This window comes from Malaya genurostris, chromosome 1, assembly GCF_030247185.1.
Source record: "Malaya genurostris strain Urasoe2022 chromosome 1, Malgen_1.1, whole genome shotgun sequence".
Lineage (NCBI taxonomy): Eukaryota > Metazoa > Arthropoda > Insecta > Diptera > Culicidae > Malaya > Malaya genurostris.
Genome location: NC_080570.1, coordinates 148,245,242 through 148,270,007, shown reverse-complemented (window position 1 = coordinate 148,270,007; position 24,766 = coordinate 148,245,242). Strand labels below are relative to the sequence as shown.

At 36.5% G+C, this 24,766-nt stretch overlaps 1 protein-coding gene across 3 annotated transcripts in view; it reads left to right on the top strand.

Moving 5' to 3' along the window:
- Window positions 1-24,766, top strand: part of LOC131426155 (plexin-A2) — a 90,693-nt gene that overhangs the window by 45,713 nt on the left and 20,214 nt on the right. The gene's annotated exons all lie outside the window — the stretch shown is intronic.

Here is a 24,766-nt window from a genome sequence, read left to right as displayed (position 1 = left end):
AAGAAATAAAACACAGGTGTCCTGCCATAAATCTGAATCCATATCGGATAAGATCTATTCGCAGCACACACACACACATAGTTGTTCTCCCCCTTCACCGCACACGACATACCTTACTAGAAGAAGTATGTAGAAGCTGCTATGCTACATAGCTGATGGTTTAGAGTGCCGTTCTGCCGTGACCTCATCCGTCGCCAGATGGCACCACTGATACGTGAAACAACTCGCCCAGCCCTTACTTGCCGATAAATGCAATGGCCACCCATTCAAAGCGCGGTCGAAAAGAGACTTCCCCCCCGAATCCAGCTCCCACTGCTTCAAACGGAGAGCGAATAAGTTGTCAAGACTCGACAATTGATGAGAGCGAAAAAGAGAAAGAAAGAGAGAAAGAGAACGGGCGAAGACAGACAGTAAGGGAGCGAAATTACATTACAAGTAGAGTTAATGCCATTCAATGTTTCACAGTGTCATTCCGTGCAGCATGTGTTTGTTTGTGCTGGTTCTATTGCTTAACAACCTGAGACGGTGTTGGTGTCCTGCTGCTCCTATGAATCGTAAATAGGGTGGTAGATCAGGAGGGTGCAGATAGCGAAAAAAAAAGAAGTACACAATAAAAGTTGCAAGCAAGGAAACATAAACTTTTCTTCGCCACAAGTGCAAATGCCTAGGAAATGTCCGTTTCGGGGTGGGGGTTCTCGGGGGATTCCAAAATAAATTATCGGAACACACAGAACCGAACGAGAGGCTGACGTCGTGGCTTCCACAACCGGTGATGTATGTACGGGACTTTAATGCTCTGTTATGCTATGCGTGCGTATGTTGACTGTCATTTTATGAGCTTTCGGCCGATGGCGTGACCGCGGAAGTGGACGGGGCGGGCCGGGGCTTTTCCCTCTTCCTTTCGATATTGGGTGTGTAATGTCGGTGGCAAATAGCATTCGCAACACTCCAGGGCAACGCAACGTGACAGACGTGAAGACGCTACCGGGGAGAAACAGGAGGGAACATACCGAGTGGGATAAAAGCAGAGCCTACTTTGTTTCTGCAGTTATTTTTGTTAGTCGTTAGAGGGTTGCTAGGATAAACGAGATAGTAAGTGGACCGTACAACAGTCGGTGATTATTTCAGTGGGGGGTTCAGTAGGAATTGTTTTTTTTTCTTCTTCTTCTTCTGTTTCATCGGGAGATGTTAAAAAATCCCTTTCGTCTTTAGAGATTCGATGATTGACTTCGGGAGTAAACGACGCTAATGAAGCGACTGACCATTGCATTGTAATTTATGGAAACTACATTTTTTTTATTTAAAAGATATTTTATTCAGGCCTATATTCAGGCCTGTATGTAAGTACAAGCTTTACGTGGCCGATTTAGTTGAGTTTTTAGATAAAAATTTTTTTGTATTGGATCTCGTTGTCACCCTTTTTCTAGGGGGAGAGGAGCTTCCATTTTCCTCCTGCGAGGATTGAGGGGCAGTTTGTTCGTCCCGTCATCCATTGCCGTGGTATTGTTGTTGATTTCGTTGCTAGTTGCTGTAGATGCGCCTTGTTGTACATTGTTTGCAGTTGCTGGTTGGTTGGATGGTAAGCTGTTAACTGCAGCTGGTGTACTTTGTTCTATAGGGGTTACGTTGAATGGTTTCGTTGAAGGGGATACTTCCCTGTTTTTGGTGACTGTCACAGGTGTACTGTGGTTGCTTGGGGTTGGTGTAAAAGAAGCACCGTTGTCCTTTGGTATAGTTGTCTCCTTGTCCAGTTTATCACATGGCTTACCGTAGTGAACAGCTTTTTGGCAATATTGACATGTGGCCATCTGATTGTCATAGGTAACAAGTGATTTGCACGGTATTCTTGTATCCTGACCGAATGTCACATAAGAATGTATAGGCCTCCTCAAGCGCATGCGTAACAAACGTACGCCATTTAGAATACCGGGGAAAAAAATCTTCCACTTTTCTTTTTCGAAAGAGAGAATCTCTCCGTATTGGGAAATTGCATGACTCAGCCCATGGTTGAGTAGCTCTTTCTGTTCGTCGGTGAAGTTCTGAGATGAACGGTTGACCAAGAAGTCCAGAATTTGTATGGCAGGTTTTGGGCGTCGGTCTTCAAACTGTTTGGAATGTAAATTCTCAAATTTCTTGTAGAGGAGGAGTCGTTTCCGTTGGGACTCACATTTCTCCGCAAATTTTACTTTACTTAGGAAAGTCTTTGGTTAATTTTAAATGAAGATTATAGCATTCTAGAGTTTTCACATTTAGAATTCTATATAATTACATAAAAGTTTACTTTCAAAATTTTGTTTTTATGTTAATGCTTTCTGGACAGAATTTCCTATTTCTACTATGCAGCAAGTAGGAATTAAACGAAATCTACTACATCTTTTTTAAAACGCTACAGCCTTAGATATTCCAGCAATTTTCTTCCTCATCCTTATAAATTTGTTGGGCTCATTTGGCTTGGTAGCCATTGTCAAATTAGAATTTTTGAGCGGTTCGTGGAATGAAACTAAACCGTCCTAAGAAAAGAAATTATAGGTTCCTTTGGATTCCACTATGACATTGTCTTAGCAAACTTAGCAAACTATTTTGTATCAGTATGTTGACGAAATTGATAAAATTGATTGTTCCAGAAATTTTGGACGTACCTAGTTGAGTGTATATATGTGTATATGTGCTTGTCTTTTTCAATAAATGAAATATACTTTTGGAGAGGATTTTTTTAATAAACTTATATCGTATCATCTACAATATAAGTCGAGAAAATTAATGCAAGTCGAGAAAATCATCATTAAAACCGTTTCGACGTTTGTTCTCAACTGCCATAAGCATAAGCCACAGAAGCCTTTGCAGAAAGTGTACATGCAAGTTTTCACAGAGCCAAACATGACCGAGAGAACAACTAATCTCAGCGCTGAGTTGAGTAATTCCTTCTCTTTTTGTGTCTGTGCAGTAACTCATGTGCACGAAAAAGACACTAACACAACGACAAGAGATACTTAAAATTTGAAGTTCATTATTTTATATTCGGTACGTATAATCTTAAAAATTTTAGAAATAATATTAGGCGGATGAGGATGCACTTAATTCCATCATTTGACCGGTTGTGCAGTGCACGGGGTTCACATGAGGACGAGACGCCACTGGAAATAATTCAAAAGTATTGGGTATTTAATTTTTATTGGCAATACTGCCAATATTAAACTGACACACCAGATTGATATTCCCAATCTTTGCTATCTACTGATTCTAGTCCAGTTGGCACAGCAGATCTGCAGAGATTTCTTGGCAACAAATCTAAACACTTTGATCCAATCTCATTCAAACTGTTGAACTGTTTCAGCAGCAGAAAAATAGTTCATACTCCAAAACTTCCATTCACGAACTAAACGGGGGTTCGCGAGTCGAGTTAGTTCGTAAAAAAGCTTACGTTATATGGAATTTACTTCGCAAAAAAGGTCGGAATTTGGAATTTACTTCGAGAAAAATGTTTGAGCAGTGAATGTTCTAAACCCCAGTCATATGGATATTTCCGGAATGGAATTTTGATGGATAGGAGCCGAAAAACAATTTTCGGGGTCGTTCCAAAATCCAAAAGGGCGACTTCCGATTCATTGATATTCCTTCAACCCCTTACATATGATTACCGGCGTCTGCTCTTCAAACCCGTTCCAGAAATATCCATATTGTAAGGGTTTTCAAGAAATATCGATAAACCGGAAGTCGCCATCTTAGATTTCGGAACAACTCCACACATTGTTTTCTTGCATCTACTCATCAAAATCGTTCTAAAAGTATTTAAATTATTAGAGTTTTCAATGAATATCTAGAAACCGGATGTCGCCATCTTGGATTTCGATACGACCCCAAACATTATTGTCCGGCTCATACTAATCAAATCCGTGCCGATGGATCCGAAGGACCAGTTGATTTAAAGGGATTCAATTTAAAAAAATCGTTCCGAAAAAACTCATATTGTAAGGGTTTTCAAAGAATATCCATAAACCGGAAGTCGCCATCTTGGATTTCGAAACGACCCCAAACATCGTTTTCCGGAATCTATTTTTCAAACTCGTTTCAAAAATATCCATATTGTACTGGTTTCCACGGAAAATCTATTACCTGGAAATAGTTTTAACTGTATGCAAAAACTTTTTTTTCACGAAGTAGGTTCGTAAAAAAAGTTTACAGGATTTGATTCGTAAAAAAAAGTTACGTAAAAGGAGGTAACGTGAAAAAATGTACGTAAACACAGGTTTGGGTATATGAAGTTAACGAGGCACCCCTGCTGAATAAGCTCGAAAACAAATCGATGCCCAGTGGATAATTTGTTGCTAATTAGTTGCTCATTAGATACGGTGATTTTGAATGCGTTGCTTTTTTTTGAATATTCAAGTACTAAGTTCATGTGAAGCTAACGAAGCACCTTTCCTAATTGAAACTTGAAGACAAATCGGAACCCAGTGCATATGTATGATCATGATTGCTTTATAACTGGGCTGCTGTTGCACGATATTAACAAATAGTAACCAATTAGCAACAAATCATTCGATTTGTTTTCAAGCTAGGGGTGTTTCGTTAACTTCATATGAACTTAACGAAGTATTCAAAAAAATAAAAATGAAAAATGGCCAACAAATTTAAAACCTCTGTAACTAATTAGCAACAAATTATCCACAACATTGCGAAGTTCTCGAAAAAATAGAAAAAAATGAGCAACAATTTCGAAACCACCGTAACTAATTAGGATCAACCTATCTGCTGGGTTTCGATTTGTTTTCATGTTTATTCAGGAGGGATGTTTCGTTAACTTCAATATGAACTTTGCAAAGTACTAGAGCAAAATTGATCAACTAATTCAAAAGCACAACTAATTAGCAACAAATTATTCATCTATTGCCAGTATCGTCATTGATAAGTGTTTCACTCAGGTCATGTTCATTTTGTAAACATTCCTTTTCATCGCAGCAGCAGTTGTGATGAAAGGTTGCGAAATCTTACCGCAGCCACAAATAGCTTGCCAGACCATCAGACAATAGCACAGTGGTAAATCGCTAGCCAGGTGGCGAAATTTGAAGCGTTTTCTTTATTATTAACAACATTTCATATTTTTCACGCGTTCCAATTTGGAATTTGAACTCAATACGATCAAATTTGAATTTTATATGACTTTTCAAAATTGATCATGTCATTTTATTTTCATTTTTTGGATTTAACGATACTTGTCTCTCTGAAGCCTGAACAGTCGCTCAAACTTTTATGGTACCCGAGAAAAAGTTGTTAGAAACGTAGTGTAGAACAAATCTGTTTCATTGAAATGCGTAAACTAGTTTTGTAGTAGGCTCAGAATTCACTAGAAAGTCACTGTGAAAATCGGCTTTTGAACCGAGGTTCAATTTGTTAAATTTCATCGGGATCCGACTGCCGGATTCGGAAATATAACCAAAAATGTGTGAAAAAATGTAGAAAAATGCATTTTTTCTTCGAGATGACTTAAGGACTTTTCATACATGTGGATTCAAACTAAATGTCTTAATGTTTCATGCAAATTGGCTAAATATTATCTGCATCTGGTTTCCGGTTCCGGAGTTACTGGATGGTCGTTATTTGAAACTACGATACCAGACGTAAACGAATACCTTAATTGGGCTCAAAACTATCCAAATTTGTTGGTCATCTTAATGGATGTTAAAAGAAGCCGACTTCGGCTACATCGGTCCTCAGATTCCGGTTCGGGAACTACCGGAAAGAGTAATCAATAACTTCAAAATCGAACTCGCTTCATTTTCTTCGAGCTGTTCCCGAGAAAGTTATTTCGCCGAAAACTGTTTCGTTAATAACCATTTCGCCGAGAGTCGTTTTATCGAGAAATGTTTCGTCAAAAGTAATTTATTTGAAAGTTGTTCCGACGAAAGTCATTTAACAAAAAGTTATTGTGATGAAAATCTTCATTAATTTCAGTAATTTCGACAAAAGTTGTCTCGTGAAAGACAAGCCATTTCACCAATAGCTGTTTTGACAGAATCTGTTTCGTAAAATGGAATTGCATCAACACCGTTTCGTCGAAAGTTATTTCTACGAAAACCGTCTCGTCGAATGTCATTTGATCGTTCCATCAAAAAGCACTTCACCGAAAGCTGCTTCAGCCAATTAAAATTATTTCCTCGAAAATTGATTCAAAGAAAGTCGTTTCGTCAAAATTTGTTTCGAAGAAGGATCGTTTCGTCAAAAGTCATTTCACCGAAAGTTGATTCGAAGAAAATCGTTTTTGTCGAAAGTGGTTGAAAATAATGTCGTTTTGTTGAAAGCCTTGTTCCACCCGAAAGTTGTTCTGACGAAAGTCATTTTGTCAGAAGTCATTTCGCAGAAAGTTGTTTCTATGAAAACCATTTCACCAAGTCATTTTTCGGACCCGAGCCGTTTCGTCCAAAGTTGTTTCGATGTCATTCATTTAATCGAAAGTTTTCTCGTGAAAGACAAGTCATTTTGCCCGAAGCTGTTTCGATAAAATCTGTTTCGCAAAAAATTATTTTACTAAAACCGTTTCGTCGAGTCATTTCGCTGAAAGTTGCTTTGGTGGAAGCCGTTTTATCGAAAATCATTCTGCCGAAAGTTATTGCGACGAATCTCATTTCACTGAAAGTTTTCTCGAAGAAAGCCATTTCGTCGAAAGTTATTTCACAGAAAGTTGAATCAAATAAAGTCGTTTCATCGAAAATTGTTTCGACAAAAGTCGTCTCGTTAAAAGTCTTTTCGCCGAAAGCTGTTTAGACGAAAGCCGTTTCGTCTAGTCATTTCACCGAAAGTTGTTTTGATGAAAGCCGCTCAATCGCAAGTCATTTCACCGAAAGTTGTTTCGACGAATGTCATTCTACTGGAAGTTATTTCGGAAAAAGTCGTTTCGTAAAAACGATTCATTTCGCTGTTTCGTAAAAAGAAATCATTTCGCCAAAACTGTTTCATCGAATGATGTTTCGAGCAAATCCGTTTCGTCGAGTCTTTTTACCGATGGTTCCTTACACGAACAGCCGTTCCATCGAAAATAATTTCATCAAAAGCTGTTTCGGCGATTCTCTTCCACTGAAAGTTATTTCGAAGAAACCCGTTTCGTCGAAAGTTGATTCGAAGAAAGTCGTTTCGTCAAAAGTCATTTCGCCGAAAGTTGTTTCTATGAAAATAATTTCGCAGAAAGGGGATCCGCCGAAAGCCGTTTCGTTAAAAATTGTTTCAACGTAAATCGTTTCTTTGAAAGTAATTTCGTCGAAAGTTGTCTCGTAAAAGACGTTGCATTGAAGCCATTTCACCGAAAGTTGATTCTAAGAAACTCGTTTTGTCGGAAGTTATTTTTAGGAATGCCCTTTCGTCGAAAGCCATTTCCCCGAAATTTTCTCCGACGAATGTAGTTTCGTCAGAAGTCATTTCGCCGAAAGTTGTTTCTATGAAAATCATTTCGCCGTAAGCAGTTGCGACAAAAGCCATTTCATCAAAAATTATTTCGATGCAAATCGTTTCTTTGAAAAACGTTGCATCGAAAGTCATTTCACCGAGAGTTGATTCAAAGAAAGTTATTTAATCGAAAGTTGTTTCAAAGAACACCGTTTCATCGAAAGTCATTTCACCAAAAGGTGTTTCGAAGAAAGGCGCTTTATCGAAAATCATTTCACCGTTTTCTAGTTGTTTCGATAATTGTTTCGATGAGAGCCGTTTCGTTTAAAGTTATTTCAACGAGAGCCGTTTCATCAAGTAATGACAGTGGTTCATCGAAAGTTGTTTCGACGAGAACCGTCTCGTTGAAAATCCTCACGTCGAATGTTGCCTTGACGGAAGCCGTTTCATCGAAAATCATTTCACCGAACATTTTTCCCATGCAAACCGTTTCGTGGAAAGTTTCTTCGAAGAAAGACAACATTTGTATAACATTTAATTTCAAAACAAAATTTTAGTCGCTTCGAATTTATATATTTTTGTGCTTCATAGGTGACTGTTAAGACGCAGTTACACAACCGGAAACGGGGTGAACCCGCACGCGAATAAAAACGACGTTTCGAAAAGATTTCTGAGGACCACAGCAATATTTATGAGAACATGAGTAACATGAGGAAGACACCATCACACCATTAGGTGGATTAAAACAGCAATTTCTTCAAGTTTCGCCTTCGGCTAGTCAGTGCTTCAGCAGTTAAAGTTGAAGTGCCTTCACCACCTAGCAGTTCAATTTAAACCGACACCGAATTGAGGTGAAAATATTCTTTCCGATGTAACGCAATTGCTAATGCTCCTATGTTCGGTTTAAACGCATTAATTAAAGTAGGTTTGAATTGACGCATCTCAATGAATTTAGTTTTTTGTCGTCAATTTCCTAACTGTGAATGTGCAAAATTGGTTTTGTAGAAGATTCATTGTTTTAATGACTAACATAATCTTGTTTTCTCTTACGAAACTGATTCATCAAAAGCAACTAACTAAAAATGACAAGTTCTGGTACTTTTACATCTCGCAAATTATGTTTCGCTTGCGGTCTGGTATTTTAATAAGTTGATATCATGGGCATGCTGAACTGAAACAGCCATAAAATTGGAATGAAAATAATTGCCTGAAGCTTACTAAGTTTTCGAATCAAGTCGAGAGAAATCATCGAATTTCGAAAAAAAACTTTTGAAAAGCTGGATTCTGCAGCCAGCCGAGTCACACAGCAAAGGTGCAGGAACTATGCAACTATCAAACAATCCCAGCACTCAAAACTCATTAGCACAGCCAGTCTAGCCCGGAGCTTGTTGAAAGTTCTGAAAAAGTAATAAACTGGGACTGAGTTTTTGGACTGATCCCAATTGAGAATTGCTACAAGTAAGAGGATGAGCCGGCTCGTTTGCCGATCGGAAACCCACCGTTTCGAACCGAAACGGAATAATATGCAACTCGTCAAGCGGGAGCCGGGTCGGGTCGGATCGGGTCGGTTCGGGGAAAACTGTGGAGGCCTGGGCTAATAAGGCAAACTTAGCAACCGACCGTTGGGAAGGAGATTGTAGGCAAATGGAGTCCCATTTCAGCCGACAACAGTAGATCGGTGCCGCTACCGGTGGTCCGTTTTACCCCTGGCCTTCGTTCGCCCGATGAGACGAGTCGGGAAAAACCGGGGAATTCCCAACTCGCAAACCATACTTCGCCGGTTTCGTAGCCACTGCTGCTGCTGCTTCTGCTGCCATCACCGCTGGCGAGATAATCAAATTGGCGGAGCGGGAGAGTTCCAGAATTTTAAAGTGCGCAGAATCCTTGCAGCTTTTTTCCCTAGAGTTTTCATGCGGGGAGAAAGTGAAACGTCATTCAGTCAGCGAATGGCAAGAGCAAGGAGGAAAATCAGTCACCATACAGTCTCGTCGGGGGCCTTCCCATGTCTCCAATGTAAATTCCGAACCGAACCGTCGTACCGGGGGTTGCTGGGATGGGAGCGGACGACGGCAGCAGCACAGTGCTCGCACGACAGGATTTGTAAATAGAGGTTTACGTGTGCTGTCTATGGCGTTTCGGTCCGGCCGGATCGCACGGTGAGCTCGGATTGTTGGACACGGCGATAATTTATTCTGCCTTTGATTAGGATTCAACTCTCGGTACACTAGAATTTTAATGTTCAGATCTTTCCGCAAGAAATCGACATCATCAGTGGCATCATGCCGATTCCCACCAGAGAATTATCGGGTCATCGGGAGCAAACCTAATAAAAGTCATTTTCATTGATTCAAAACATACGGAAATGTCGAAAAATAAATGTCACTTTCAGCTCCACTTGGAAATTATGAGAATGAGATCCATGTCCATTATTCAATAAAAGCGGAACAGTAATTGAAAATTGTGTTCTTTGTTTCATTTATCCTTTCAGTCATTTTCGGTTTTCAGTGATAATCGTATATTGTGCAGTGTCGATATTCAACTGAAGCTTCGAAAATCGATAATAACAGAATAGAATGCTTTATTTTACTTTACTTTACTTTACTTTAATTTATTTTACTTTACTTTACTTTACTTTACTTTACTTTACTTTACTTTACTTTACTTTACTTTACTTTACTTTACTTTACTTTACTTTACTTTACTTTACTTTACTTTACTTTACTTTACTTTACTTTACTTTACTTTACTTTACTTTACTTTACTTTACTTTACTTCACTTTACTTTACTTTACTTTACTTTACTTTACTTTACTTTACTTTACTTTACTTTAATTTATTTTACTTTACTTTACTTTATTTTATTTTACTTTACTTTACTTTACTTTACTTTACTTTACTTTACTTTACTTTACTTTACTTTACTTTACTTTACTTTACTTTACTTTACTTTACTTTAATTTATTTTACTTTACTTTACTTTATTTTATTTTACTTTACTTTACTTTACTTTACTTTACTTTACTTTACTTTACTCTACTTTACTTTACTTTACTTTACTTTACTTTACTTTACTTTACTTTACTTTACTTTACTTTACTTTACTTTACTTTACTTTACTTTACTTTACTTTACTTTACTTTACTTTACTTTACTTTACTTTACTTTACTTTACTTTACTTTACTTTACTTTACTTTACTTTACTTTACTTTACTTTACTTTACTTTAATTTATTTTACTTTACTTTACTTTATTTTATTTTACTTTACTTTACTTTACTTTACTTTACTTTACTTTACTTTACTTTACTTTACTTTACTTTACTTTACTTTACTTTACTTTACTTTACTTTAATTTATTTTACTTTACTTTACTTTATTTTATTTTACTTTACTTTACTTTACTTTACTTTACTTTACTTTACTTTACTTTACTTTACTCTACTTTACTTTACTTTACTTTACTTTACTTTACTTTACTTTATTTTATTTTACTTTACTTTACTTTACTTTACTTTACTTTACTTTACTTTACTTTACTTTAATTTATTTTACTTTACTTTACTTTATTTTATTTTACTTTACTTTACTTTACTTTACTTTACTTTACTTTAATTTATTTTACTTTACTTTACTTTATTTTATTTTACTTTACTTTACTTTACTTTACTTTACTTTACTTTACTTTACTCTACTTTACTTTACTTTACTTTACTTTACTTTACTTTACTTTACTTTACTTTACTTTACTTTACTTGTGACGAAACGTGAAGAAACTCGTTTTTACTCGAATTCCCGAAGTTACGCGGATTTTCGATTTTTACGCGGATTTCCGATTTTCACGCAAATTTCCGAAGTTGCGCGATTTTTTCAACGCGAATTTTTTAATTTACCTCGTTTTTTTTACGCGAATTTCTGAAGTTACGCATTTTTTATGCGAACTTCCGAAGTTACGCGATTTTTTAAAGCGAATCTCCGAAGTTTCTGATTTTTTTACGCGAATTTCCGAAGTTACCTGTTTTTTAGTGCAAATTTCCGAAGTTACGCGTTTCATTTTATGCGAATTTCCGAAGTTACGCATTTTTTATGCGAAGTTCCGAAGTTTTGCGTATTTCCAAGGTTTGACGTTTTTCACGCGAATTTCCGAAGTTACCTATTTTATTAAGGCGAATTTCCCAAGTTACGCGTTTTTTACGCGAATATCCGAAGTTTCTGTTTTTTTACTCGAATTTCCGAAGTTACGCATTTTTTATGCGAATTTTCGAAGTTACCTGTTTTTTTTAATGCGAATTTCCGAAGTTACGCGGTTTTTTATGCGAATTTCCGAAGTTACGCGTTTTTTCGCAAATTTCCAAAGTTTCACGTTTTTACGCGAATTTCCGAAGTTTCACGTTTTAATGCAAATTTCCGAAGTTGTGCGATTTTTTAAAGCGAATCTCCGAAGTTTCTTATTTTTTTACGCGAATTTTCGAAGTTACCTGTTTTTTTAGTGCAAATTTCCGAAGTTACGCGGTTTTTCATGCGAATTTCCGAAGTTACGCGTTTCATTTTATGCGAATTTCCGAAATTACGCGGTTTTTCATGCGAATTTCCGAAGTTTTGCGTATTTCCAAGGTTTGACGTTTTTCACGCTAATTTCCGAAGTTACCTATTTTTTTAAGGCGAATTTCCCAAGTTACGCGTTTTTTTACGCGAATATCCGAAGTTTCTGATTTTTTACTCGAATTTCCGAAGTTACGCATTTTTTATGCGAATTTCCGAAGTTACGCGATTTTTTTTCGCGTATTTCCAAGGTTTCATGTTTTTTTACGCGAATTTCCGAGGTTACCTGTTTTTTTTTAATGCGAATTTCCGAAGTTTCACGTTTTTATACAAATTTCCGAAGTTACGCAATTTTTTAAAGCGGATCTCCGAAGTTTCTGATTTTTTTTACGCGAATTTCCGAAGTTAAGCAGTATTTTTTTAAAGCCAATTTCCGAAGTTACGCGCTTTTTTACGCGGATTTCCAAAGTTACCTGGTTTTTTTAATGCGAATTTCCGAAGTTACGCGTTTTTTTCGCGCATATCCGAAGTTTCTGATTTTATAGGCGAATTTCCGAAGTTGCGCGATTTTTTTTAAGCGAATTTCTGAAGTTTCTGATTTTTTAAGCCAATTTCCGAAGTTACGTGGTTTTTTACGCGGATTTCCAAAGTTACGTATTTTTTATGCGAATTTCCGAAGTTACCTGTTTTTTTTTTAATGCGAATTTCCAAAGTTACGCGTTTTTTTTACGCCAATATCCAAAGTTTCGTATTTTTTACGCGAATTTCCGAAGTTTCTGATTTTTAAAGCCAATTTCCGAAGTTACGTGGTTTTGTTTACGCGGATTTCCGAAGCGAATCTCCGAAGTTTCTGATTTTTTTCGCGAAGTTACGCATTTTTTATGCGAACTTCAGAAGTTACGCGATTTTTATTCGCGGATTTCCAAGGTTTCACTTTTTTTTACCCGAATTTCCGAAGTTACTTGTTTTTTTAATGCGAATTTCCGAAGTTACGCGTTTTTTTACGCGAATTTCCGAAGTTATGCGGTTTTTTTTACGCAAATTTCCGAATTTACGCGATTTTTTTCGCAAATTTCTAAAGTTTCACGTTTTTTACGCGAATTTCCGAAGTTTCACGTTTTTATGCAAATTCCCGAAGTCACGCGATTTTTTAAAGCGAATCTCCGAAGTTTCTGCTTTTTTTACGCGAATTTCCGAAGTTACGCGGTTTTTTTAAGGCAAATTTCCGAAGTTACGCGGTTTTTATAACCCAATTTCTGAAGTTACGCGATTTTTTTTAAGCAAAACTCTGAAGTTTCTGATTTTTTTACGCGAATTTCCGAAGTTACGCGATTTTTTTAAGCGAATCTCTAAAGTTTCTGATTTTTTAAGCCAATTTCCGAAGTTACGCATTTTTTATGCGAACTTCCGAAGTTACGCGATTTTTTTCGCGGATTTCCAAGGTTTCACGTTTTTTTACCCGAATTTCCGAAGTTACCTGGTTTTTTAATGCGAATTTCCGAAGTTACGCGTTTTTTACGCGAATATCTGAAGTTTCTCATTTTATAGGCAAATTTCCGAAGTTACGCGGTTTTTTACGCGAATTTCCGAAGTTACGCGGTTTTTTTAAGGCAAATTTCCGAAGTTACGTCGTTTTTATAAGCCAATTTCTGAAGTTACGCGATTTTTTTTAGCAAAACTCTGAAGTTTCTGTTTTTTTACGCGAATTTCCGAAGTTACGCGATTTTTTTAAGCGAATCTCTGAAGTTTCTGATTTTTATTACGCGAATTTCCGAAGTTACGCGGTTTTTTACGCGGATTTCCAAAGTTACGTATTTTTTATGCGAATTTTCGAAGTTACGCGATTTTTTTTGCGGATTTCCAAGGTTTCACGTTTTTTTACGCGAATTTCCGAAGTTACCTGGTTTTTTAATGCGAATTTCCAAAATTACGCGATTTTTTTAAGCGAATCTCTGAAGTTTCTGATTTTTTTTAAGCCAATTTCCGAAGTTACGTGATTTTGTTTACGCGGATTTCCGAAGCGAATCTCCGAAGTTTCTGATTTTTTACGCGAATTTCCGAAGTTACGCGGTTTTTAAAGCGTATCTCCGAAGTTTCTTAATTTTTTACTCAAATTTCCGAACTTTCGTGGTTTTTTACGCGGATCTTCGAAGTTACGCGGTTTTTTAAAGCGTATCTCCGAAGTTTCTTATGTTTTTACTCTAATTTCCGAAGTTACACGTTTTTTATGCGAATTTCCGAAGTTACGCGGTTTTTTAAGCGAATCTCTGAAGTTTTTGATTTTTTACGCGTTTTTCGGAAGTTACGCGGTTTTTTTAAAGCAAATTTCCGAAATTACGCGGTTTTTTTACACGAATATCCGAAGTTACGTGGTTTTTTTTACATGGATTTCCGAAGTTACGCCGTTTTTTTTTTGCGGATTTCCGAAGTTTCTTATCTTTTTACGCAAATTTCTGAAGTTATGCGGTTTTTTTACACGTAAAAAAGACCTCAGCCTAATCGAACTCGTTTTATTTGGGCTTCTAATGACAATAACTACCGATTGAAGCAGTTTTGACCCCAGTTTATAAATGTTTTTACGTTTTTTCTGCTTCGACACTTCAAGCGACGGTAGAAAATTTGTATCATTCTTCACTCTGTAACTTCGAAACTTTATGTCGGATTTATAAGGAAATCCGGAGTTTTGTATGAAACCATTCGATCTTTTATTTGAACTTTAGTTTGTAGAAATCGGTCACGCCATCTCTGAGGAAACTGAATAAGTCGTTGGAAATTGAATTTTTTCACTATTCGCCTTGTAATTTCGGAAATGGAAGTCGGATTTACAGGGTGTCCCACAAGAAAATTCGAATTGGAGAATGTTATAATAAAAACGGTTTGATGGATTTCATTTTCTGATTATCCATTTATTTCAAAGGTTGATTCATAAAATTTATTTATGATAAATGTTTGGTTTCAGCCAACGAAACAATCGATGTTCTGTGAACAATCTTTGAAAATCAAATAATCAGCAGTAATGATGATGTGAATTGGCCTCCGAGAAGCTGCGATTTGACACCGCTGGATTATTTTCTTTGAGAAGTGGTTAAAGATAAATGTTAGGCCAAGCATTCAGAAACAATTGAAAACCTCAAGCACGAAATTCAAGTTGCTATTGATGACATAAAGCCAGAATAAATTATATTTTATGCACTCAAAAATTGGGTGGATCGGATTGGCAACTGCCAAGTCAGCCGTGGGGGTGATTTGAACGAATTTTTTTTTCTCATAATAAATTTATGAATCAACCTTTCAAATAAATGTGTGGAAATCTATCTGTTTTTCATTATTGCATTTTTAAATTCGAAATTTTGCGTGGGACAGCCTGTACATACAGACATTTTGCGTATTCGACTCACTGAGTCGATTGGTATAGGAATCTTGACCCTCCGGGCCTTGATTCAACAGTCGATTTTAACAGTGATTGTATAGCATTTTATATAAGGGAAAGGCAAAACGGAATATGAATCTGCAGATAAAATGCAATAATTTGATGCATAATAACTTTTCTCCTAGAAGTAGTCGATTTCGAGATGCTTGGACATGAAATTCAAAGAACTAGGATTTTTTTCTACTAAGGGAACCCATCAATGGCTTAAAGACAAAGATAATATTTGACATTGGTCGTTATTCATTGATGTTTCGGCTACCAATTATCTACTCGAATTGATTGAAAGAAATATTTTCAAGCCGTAGGTGTCGCAGTGATATCGAAAGTCTGTCTTAATTTAGTTCATGTTAAAACCCTGACTACAATTTGTACTGGTTTAATTTCTGTGTTTTGAATTTGCACTCCTATATCGAAAACAAATACGTAGTCCAACGTTAAAAATTTCGGATGCGTTGTTTTTTTTTTCATAATTATAAATTGATATTTGAATCTTTTTTGGCAACACTGTTTTTTGGCAGATCACGCGTGAATCGTGCCTTGCGTCATTATCAATCTTGTTCAGTTTGGTCTATAATTTAATCATGAATAGGCGACAAAGTTGAAAGGTTTTTGACCACTTTCAACTTCGAACGAGACCACCGTGCACTTTCCCATCGACGGACTGACAGACTCGGCTCGGTTGCGATGCCGTCGTTACACATGCAAAGTTAGTAGCGTGGTTGGTTCCGGATTGGCAACGAAACTTCCAGATTAGTTTCAGCAGAACCGTTCCAAAGGGAGGGACGACTGCTTTTCACGGAAAAGCAAACGAGAATCCTTATGCTCCGGTGACGTTGAAGCTTTGTTCAGACGACGGAGCAAGCGGATGACGTCTTTCCGTGAACCATGACTGTGAACGGAGATCAGCGTTCCGGGGAAGTGGATGAAATTTTCCTAACCACTTTGACAACATTGTCGTTCAAGGTTGCCATTTATTGGCATCTTTTCCTAAGTTTGTGATAGAAATCAAGAAATCCTAGAATTTTCGCAGCTCTATCCCGGCTGCTGTAGACTACAGAGCGAGATTCCCCCTCTCCCCCAAGGGAATACGGCGCTTGATGATTGTGTGGTTGGCTGCGTGTTACGACGGAAGACTAGACAAAAGCGGTGATATCAGCAAACGCGCAGATGACAAGAGATGGGGGGGAGCAGAAAATTTTACAAATATCCGACTCAGTTTGGAACGCCGCTAAACTACGTAATGCCAGGTCGATTGACGAATGTCCTTTCCCTCTCTCTCTCTTTCTCTCTGTCTTTTATACATTCACACATACATCCTCACACATACAATTTCGCTCTTTCCTTCATCGACCATCGGTTGTCAAGACACCCTTGAAAACGACGGACAGTTGTATTTGTGCATGAGTAGTGGAGGTCTTCTAGTGGCGGAGGCCCGAGTAGGATGGTTGGAATTTTTGAGATTTCACCTCAAAGCGCCCATCCCGCGCTTCGGTTGGACGCCGGTTGTTTATACGGTCGAGATAAAATTGGTTAGGACGAGAGAACTATGCTAGGCTATGCTAGGAAAACCCAACCCAACCCAACGAAATCGTGCGACCGACGGATGAGGTATGTGGTAACCGAGAAGCGAAAACAAGAGAGAAAGAAATAAAAGACGAAAAATCGTGCCGAGGAATTCGAATTCGCTGGCATCATCAAATAGGTGGGATCGGATTGCTTTGATGAGAGCTTTAATTCTTTGTTATCGAGTTGTCGAATCTGCGGAAAGTGACTCCGAACGATGGCACCGAACCAACCGGTGCTGTTGGAAAAACTTCTTCTCCTTTGTCAAACTGCTGACTGATGGAAAAGATGGGGGTTCTTGAAAGAATATCGTTTTGCTTCGGAAGTAGAGGACCGACTATTTGACACTATCTTGAACACTAGAATGGAAAAAAACTATTGGTTGAAATAGTTTCTAAAACTCTGTTCAGTTTCATCAGCCCGAACTCGAGTTGGAAAATCATAAATCAAATCCATGGTTTCGTTCATTTTCCCGGGTCGTGACGTACCTTTCTTCCAAACACACTATAAACATAAGAAAATCAATTTACTAAGCGTAACTTTTTTTCGCGTTTGTTTAAAAAAATCGTTTCTCTCTAAGTGCTCATAATTTTGTTTCGTTTTGTGTTGTGACTCATCGGCGTCTAAGAAGAGTTCAATTTTACGTCTGCTTAGCGATTTATGTTAAACTACTAAGCCGCACTAGCAGTGCAACCTGACGTATACAAATGAGATGTAATGATTGATATTCAACGTATTTGATAAAGTTGAATTTGACATCAAAACAGACACCAAATTTATTTTTACTTGTTGATGAATATATTGTTCAGTGCTCTCCAATTTCTTTTTGTAATTATCTCTTTGGGGCATTGGGTTCATTATGTTCAAATGAAATTCATTCCATTCGCACCATTAGTCAATCAAACTGTGACCGCAGACATTATTTCGAGTTATGAGCTCCGATATGAGAGTGGCGGCATTTGCACACCATTTAGTGAGTATGTATGCACGAGGCATTTCACGTGTATTACTCATACCAGCTATACTGAAGGCAACTAATTCGTAGTCGAATTCTTTTCCAAAATCCAATCCAGAGTTTATCATGTTGAGTTCCTATAATTAATTTTATATGTTTTGCGTAATATAAAGCATTATTCGAATGTCCATGTCCATGTTCACAGTACTTCTTTTTTAATTTTTTTTTCTGATTTTCGGAAAAACACGAGTACGACACATTTGAACAAAAAAAAAGTCAAATAAAGTTTAGCCCTTTTCAAAACAAAGTATGCAAAGTGGTTTTCTTTGACCAAGTCTACATGTCCAGAAAGTTTCATTGAAATCTGAGAGAGAGCTGCCAACATTTGTTCGAGTTGTATGGCAATTCTGTTTATCGCTAACTTGAAAGAAACACGTACCGGCTACTCTGATCTCCTACAGTAGGTCAGTTTTGACATACATCACTGGAATCATCATTTTAAAAAAAATACGGGTGGGTAATGTCACAGACATAACTGGAGGACGTGAATGCGCACAAAACTGACATGCTTCTTTCACACTTACAAATATAGCTTCGCGTTGCAACTTTTGCAACTTTTACTGATTCGCTTCCTGAATTATAATGGTGTATCTATACTAAAGTACTACTAATTGACGACAAACATATTGTACCATACAATTAAATAACACATAATTGATTTACATACTCAGTAGAAGAAAACTAATCCATAGACAATATTTTAATGGTTCTAAACAAAACGAGTCACGGAATTTATTCGATGTTTACAAATGTTGAGTACTTTTTATCATCATCTATCTACAGCAGAACCTAAGCTTTGGATCAGGATTCAGGAACTGAAACTGCATTCAAGAACCAAATCTAATTGAATGTCTAGATCTGAATTCCGAATTTGAACAAAGGAACTGAATTCAGTTCCAAAATCCAGTTAAAGAATTCAAGCTCCATACTTACACACTTAAAAAAATCCCTGTGATTTTACATGTTATAAGATGCACATAAATGGAGCGTTGCTGTTCACGCAAATTCACGTGGAAGAACATTTAATATTGTGTCTAAAACTCCAAGACATGAAATACGTTGAAATAAAAAAAAAAGAATACTGATAGCAACGCCGCGACTTGAACCGAGAATCATTGGATCCCAAAGTACGTCTGTTAATTGACTGAGCCACAGAAGCATACATCAGCATAGTTGGTAAAAGGTGCATTTAAATTCATACAGTCGAAACTGCTAGCAGAATTCAAGTTACAGTCGAAACCAGTAAAATTCAAACTTTTCTAACATTAGGTCATTACTAATGAAATTTTCCGTTATTTGACAAATTAGGTCTTTAGGAATTACATCGTATGAGGAATTATGGCACCTGTAATATTCAAATTTTTTTTGGTGTGTAGTTCCAACATGCAGGTTCTGAATTCTAGAAATGAATTCTGACTGCATCAAGGAATTATATTCTAAAACTAAATACAGGATTTAAATTCTAATTCATAAGTAAGCCAAAATGCAGCTCTATCATTTAGGTTCAGAATCTAGCTCTAAAATTCATACCCTGAATTTGGCTTCAGAAGCCTGAAGCTGAAATCTTAAATTAGGATTCTGGATTAAAATTCCGAAAATAAATTAAGGAAATTCAGTTCCAAAATCTAGTCAAGAAACCAGTTCCTTCCAGAATCATAGTTTCAATTTCTGAACCTGTAATCTGGAACCAAAATCTGAAACGAAATTCTATCTCTAAAATTACTTTCGGAATTCAGATGAAACAACTTCCAGGTTCTGATTTCAGTTCCGAAATTCAGTTTATGCCATTTGTTTCAAAATCCGATTCAAAGCTCAGTTCCCGAATCCAGATCCAGCATTCAGAATAGAATGTCATTACTGTGATTATTTGTGAACAAATAGATGTCCAAAGTTTGTAGTGTAATTCTATTGAGAAAAAAATGTATCAATTGATGTATCATTTAAATATTGCAAATCTGTCGTTGTGGAAGATGAGGAAGTTTTATGCCCCCAGGAGAAAAAGAGTAGCTTCAGCAGTTTTTTTTATATTTTTGGCTTTTCTCGTATAGATAGGCCAGACAATCACAGTGAAAACCAACTCTTCAACCGAAGCTCGGAGGGTGCACGAGCAAAATTCCCATTCAAGAAATGAGCAAAATGAGTCATTTGAGGGAAGTAGAATATTTTCATGTTACGATAAAAATTCTCGGATCATGATCCAGTTGGGCTGATTTCGCCGAAATTTAAGTGTAACGCACTTTACATTGATGGGTATAACTTCAGGCATGTTTCTTCTACGACTGTGATCTTTGCTACTTATGTTAAATCTGGCGTTATGTTTGAAAATATGAAGATTTCAAAAATGGAATGGTGAGAGGAACGTACTTTTACGCAATTAATAACTGATGTCTCAAATGCTATGCTTTTGAATAGCACAACAGTGAATAAACAAGGTGAATTACTTCTAATCTGAATAATTCATAGATAAAATATTGTTTTTTTTTTTTAAGACGACGCTTAAAATAACGTGTTTATTTGTGTTCATTGTTTCGGGTTTGATTTTTTGTTTGAGAATTCACTTAAACGAAAAACAAAGTTTATGTCGAATTGTTAAAAATTGTTTGCAAAATCGTCCTATTTGAAATATTGATGTGGATCAATACAGCTTGTGTTGTTATATTTAGGTAACAAATTGAACAAAGTGGTTAACCAAGGCAATTTTTCAGTTTTTCGTTAGATGGTTTAAATTAAGTGAAAAAATATCACTTAATTTTTTCCAAGATTGCTAAACCGATTTTCACAAACGTAAATTCAAATGAAAGATCTTATAGTCCTATATGAAGTTCCTGAATTTAATTTGGAATTAAACTTTCGGTCAGCAGTTTTTTTTATTATGACTAAGGCTCGGATCAGTCCGCTCCTCTATAATTTTTACGTGAATGACATTGACAGCTGTCTTGTAACCCCATGTACACTAAGACAATTGGCAGATGATGGCGTGGTTTCAGTTACTGGACCCAAAGCTATTGATCTGCATAAACCATTGCAAGATACCTTAGATAACTTGTCCGTTTGGACTGCTCATCTGGGTATCGAATTCTCTGCGGAGAAAACAGAGCGAATTCTCTGCGGAGAAAACAGCTCCAGCTTCATATGATGGGAAGAATGATCCAACAGGTTTTGACTTTCAAATACCTTGGGGTGTGGTTTGATTCCAAATGCACGTGGGGAGGACACATTAGGTTTCTGATAACAAAATGCCAACAAAGAGTAAATTTTCTTCGAACAATAACAGGATCTTGGTGGGGTGCTCATCCGGAAGATCTAATAAAATTGTATCAGACAACGATACTTTCAGTGATGGAATATGGATGCGTTTGCTTTCGTTCCGCTGCAAACTCTCATTTTATCAAACTGGAGCGAATTCAGTATCGTTGTTTGCGAATTGCTTTAGGGTGCATGCATTCGACACATACAATGAGTCTTGAAGTTCTGGCGGGAGTTCTTCCATTAAAAGATCGATTTTGGGAGCTTTCATCACGCCTGCTAATAAGATGTGAGGTGCTGAATCCCATGGTAATTAATAATTTCGAATGACTAGTCGAGCTTCGATCTCAAACAAAATTCATGACAGTATATTTTAATCACATGTCACAGGAAATCAACCCAACAAGATATATTCCTATCCGTGACAGCCCCCTAAATGTCCCTAACTCAACTTTATTTTTCGATACATCCATGCAGCGCGAAGTGCGTGGAATCCCGGATCATCTACGCTCGACGGAAATCCCAAAAATATTTTCAAGTAAGTTCAGGCATATTGACTCTGAGAAAATGTTTTACACGGACGGATCGCGAATTGAAGAAGCGACAGGGTTTGGTATGTTCAACAAGAATGTTTCGGCCTCATTTAGGCTTCAAGAACCTGCATCTGTTTATATAGCAGAGCTAGCAGCAGTTCATTATAGTTTGAGTGTAATCGTCACATTATCTCCAAACCATTATTTCCTCTTCACAGATAGTCTGAGTGCAATTGAAGCCATTCGCTCAAACATGACTGGAAAGACTGAACCGTTTTTCCTGGGCAAAATAAAACAGTGCCTGAACGACATATTGAACAATAATTATCTAATCACTATAGTCTGGGTCCCGGCTCATTGCTCCATTCCTGGCAATGAAAGAGCCGATATTTTAGCCAAAGTTGGTGCTATTGAGGGGGAAATTTATGAGAGACCGATTGCTTTCAACGAATTCTATAGCTCGTCTCGCCAAAGAACACTTGCCAGCTGGCAAGCTTCTTGGAATAAAGATGATCTGGGTCGGTGGATGCACTCAATTATTCCGAAAATATCGACAAAGGCATGGTTCAGGGGACTGGATGTGAGTAGGGATTTCATTCGTGTGATGTCCAGACTCATGTCCAATCACTACACGTTAGATGCACATCTCCTTCGAATTGGGCTCTCCGAGACTAATCATTGTGCTTATGGAGAAGGTTATCGGGATATTGATCATGTCGTTTGGACATGCGTGGAGTATCGTGATGTCAGATCTCAACTAATAAATTCTTTGCGTACCCAAGGTAGACTATCCAATGTCCCAGTTCGAGACATTCTTGCTTGTCGTGACCTTTCATACATGAAACTTATTTATCATTTCATAAAGAAAATTGGAGTTTCAATTTAATAAAGGCCCCTTTTAAGACTTAGTTCTGATTCCAGCTGCGTCCATGAGTTCAACCAATAGCTAAATTAGAATAAAAATAATGTGATCATACAAACAAACTCGAAACAGTTTATGAAATTATCAACAAAATGTCTGAAAATAACAGCTTATTTTATATTTTATAGTTTATAGAAGTTAATCGTTTAGTTCAAATAATATTTCCGAGTAGATTTCATAATTAATGACGAGTTACCTAAGATGATATTTAAGTAATAAGAGGAATATGTTTTAATAAATTCAAATCGTTGTGACTATGTTAGAATTAAATTAGGCTAAGAATTTTATGTAAAAGTGATGCTACGCTAAGAAAAACTTATGTAAACTGCCTTAAGAAATAAACGTGTTTATGAAAAAAAGGCTCGGATCCGTACTGTATTTTACAGTATTGTACTGTATTTTGGACCCAAATACTGCGTTCTGTTTTTCACTCTAAAACGTACTGTATTTTTCTTTGTACTGTTTTTTGCCTTTCAAAAGTACTGTTTTTTTAAACAGAAAAAAATAAATACACAATTTTATTCCTTTGACACTACTAATTTTGGTATACCAAAACTAGTTTATGTTCTGTGGTAACAAAATAAAAATAATGCCTGATATCAAGTGATATGCGGATATACTTGATAATTGAGAATATTCCATACAATTTGATGTCAACGCATATCACAATCGCATAGCGAATATAAATACATGCAAACAGCCAGGGATTAATCTGTGAATCTGGCATCTCTGCACACAGCGAACCTTGAATTTTATCGTTCCACGATAGAAGGGCATATCTGCAAATGAGAGCCTCTCTTTGTTGACGTTTTTTTTTCAATTATTGCTGCGCTTTTATAAAAATTTTCTCAGTTTCTAATAATATTCGAAAGATTAAGAATTTTGCTTAAGACTTATGCGAAGTGTTAATAATTATCAAATAATAAATCAATCAGGTATTTTACGAATCGCTAAATAAACAAATAGAATCTGTCATTTATAGCTCGCCCTTTTTTTGTGAGACGAAAGTACAGAACGAATGGAAATGCCAAAAAATTTGTCGCTCTCCTTTTCGTCATGAAAATATCACAAAATAGAGAAATGGCAACGTTTCAATTGTGAATCGCTGGATGGAAATATTCAACCATCTCAAACGTGCAGATTGCGAGTATAAAGACATTGGTATAATAGTTGAGTGTATTTTATGCTTACCCGAAATCGAAGGTGATTGAAACGATACAAATGTATACAATTGATGGTTATTTCATGATTCGTATATTGTGTTATTTTTTATTTAACCTAAATATTTATTTTATTTCAACTGAGAAATAAAAAAAAACAATGAGATGATTAATTAATATCATCTGATAATAGTTTTCTTTTGCTTTAGTCATCATTTTTATATAAAATGTGTACTGTAAAACGTACTATTTTTTTAAACCCGATGTACTGTATTTTTTTGTTTTTTCTGTAAAATGTACTGTATTTCGAGAAAAAAAATATCCGAGCGTTAATTATGACTCATCCGATTTCTGCCATCTTAGATCCAGCTGAGAGGTCTTTAGATACCATAAGAATATTCCAATTGTTAGTCGGATCCATACATGTATCTGTTGGATTTTTGTAATCTGTAGATCCAACTGCCGGTTCCGGAGATAGGATGCTTACAGTAGATATGTTCAAAAATATTCTTTCATAAGTAAATTATCCAATAAATTGATCTAGTTTGCAGATCAAGATAGTCTAGGGTTAAGTAAACCTATAAAATAAAACTTACATGAACAGGTCTAATAGTCCCTTAACAATATCCAAGTCTGACTTCCGATGTTAACATTACAAGGTGATAAGTTTTCAAAATTTCAAACCGTCTTAGAAAATCGTAAAATATCTTCTAAGTTGTGCTCGGAACTGATCCAAATTTTAGATCATGTTAGTTTATGGCCATACGAACTGTTTTCAGGTATTCTGGACCCGTCATTTTAAAGGGTGATTTTTTTTGCTGGTATCCTTTTGGCAACACTGTTTTTGACAGATCACGCGTCGTGTCTTGTATCATTGTCAAACTTGTTCAGTTTGTTCTATAATTTAATCATGAATGGGCGCTGGCACAGTTGAATGAAGATCCTTTTTTTTATCGAAATCCCGAAAATGTCACTGTTTGG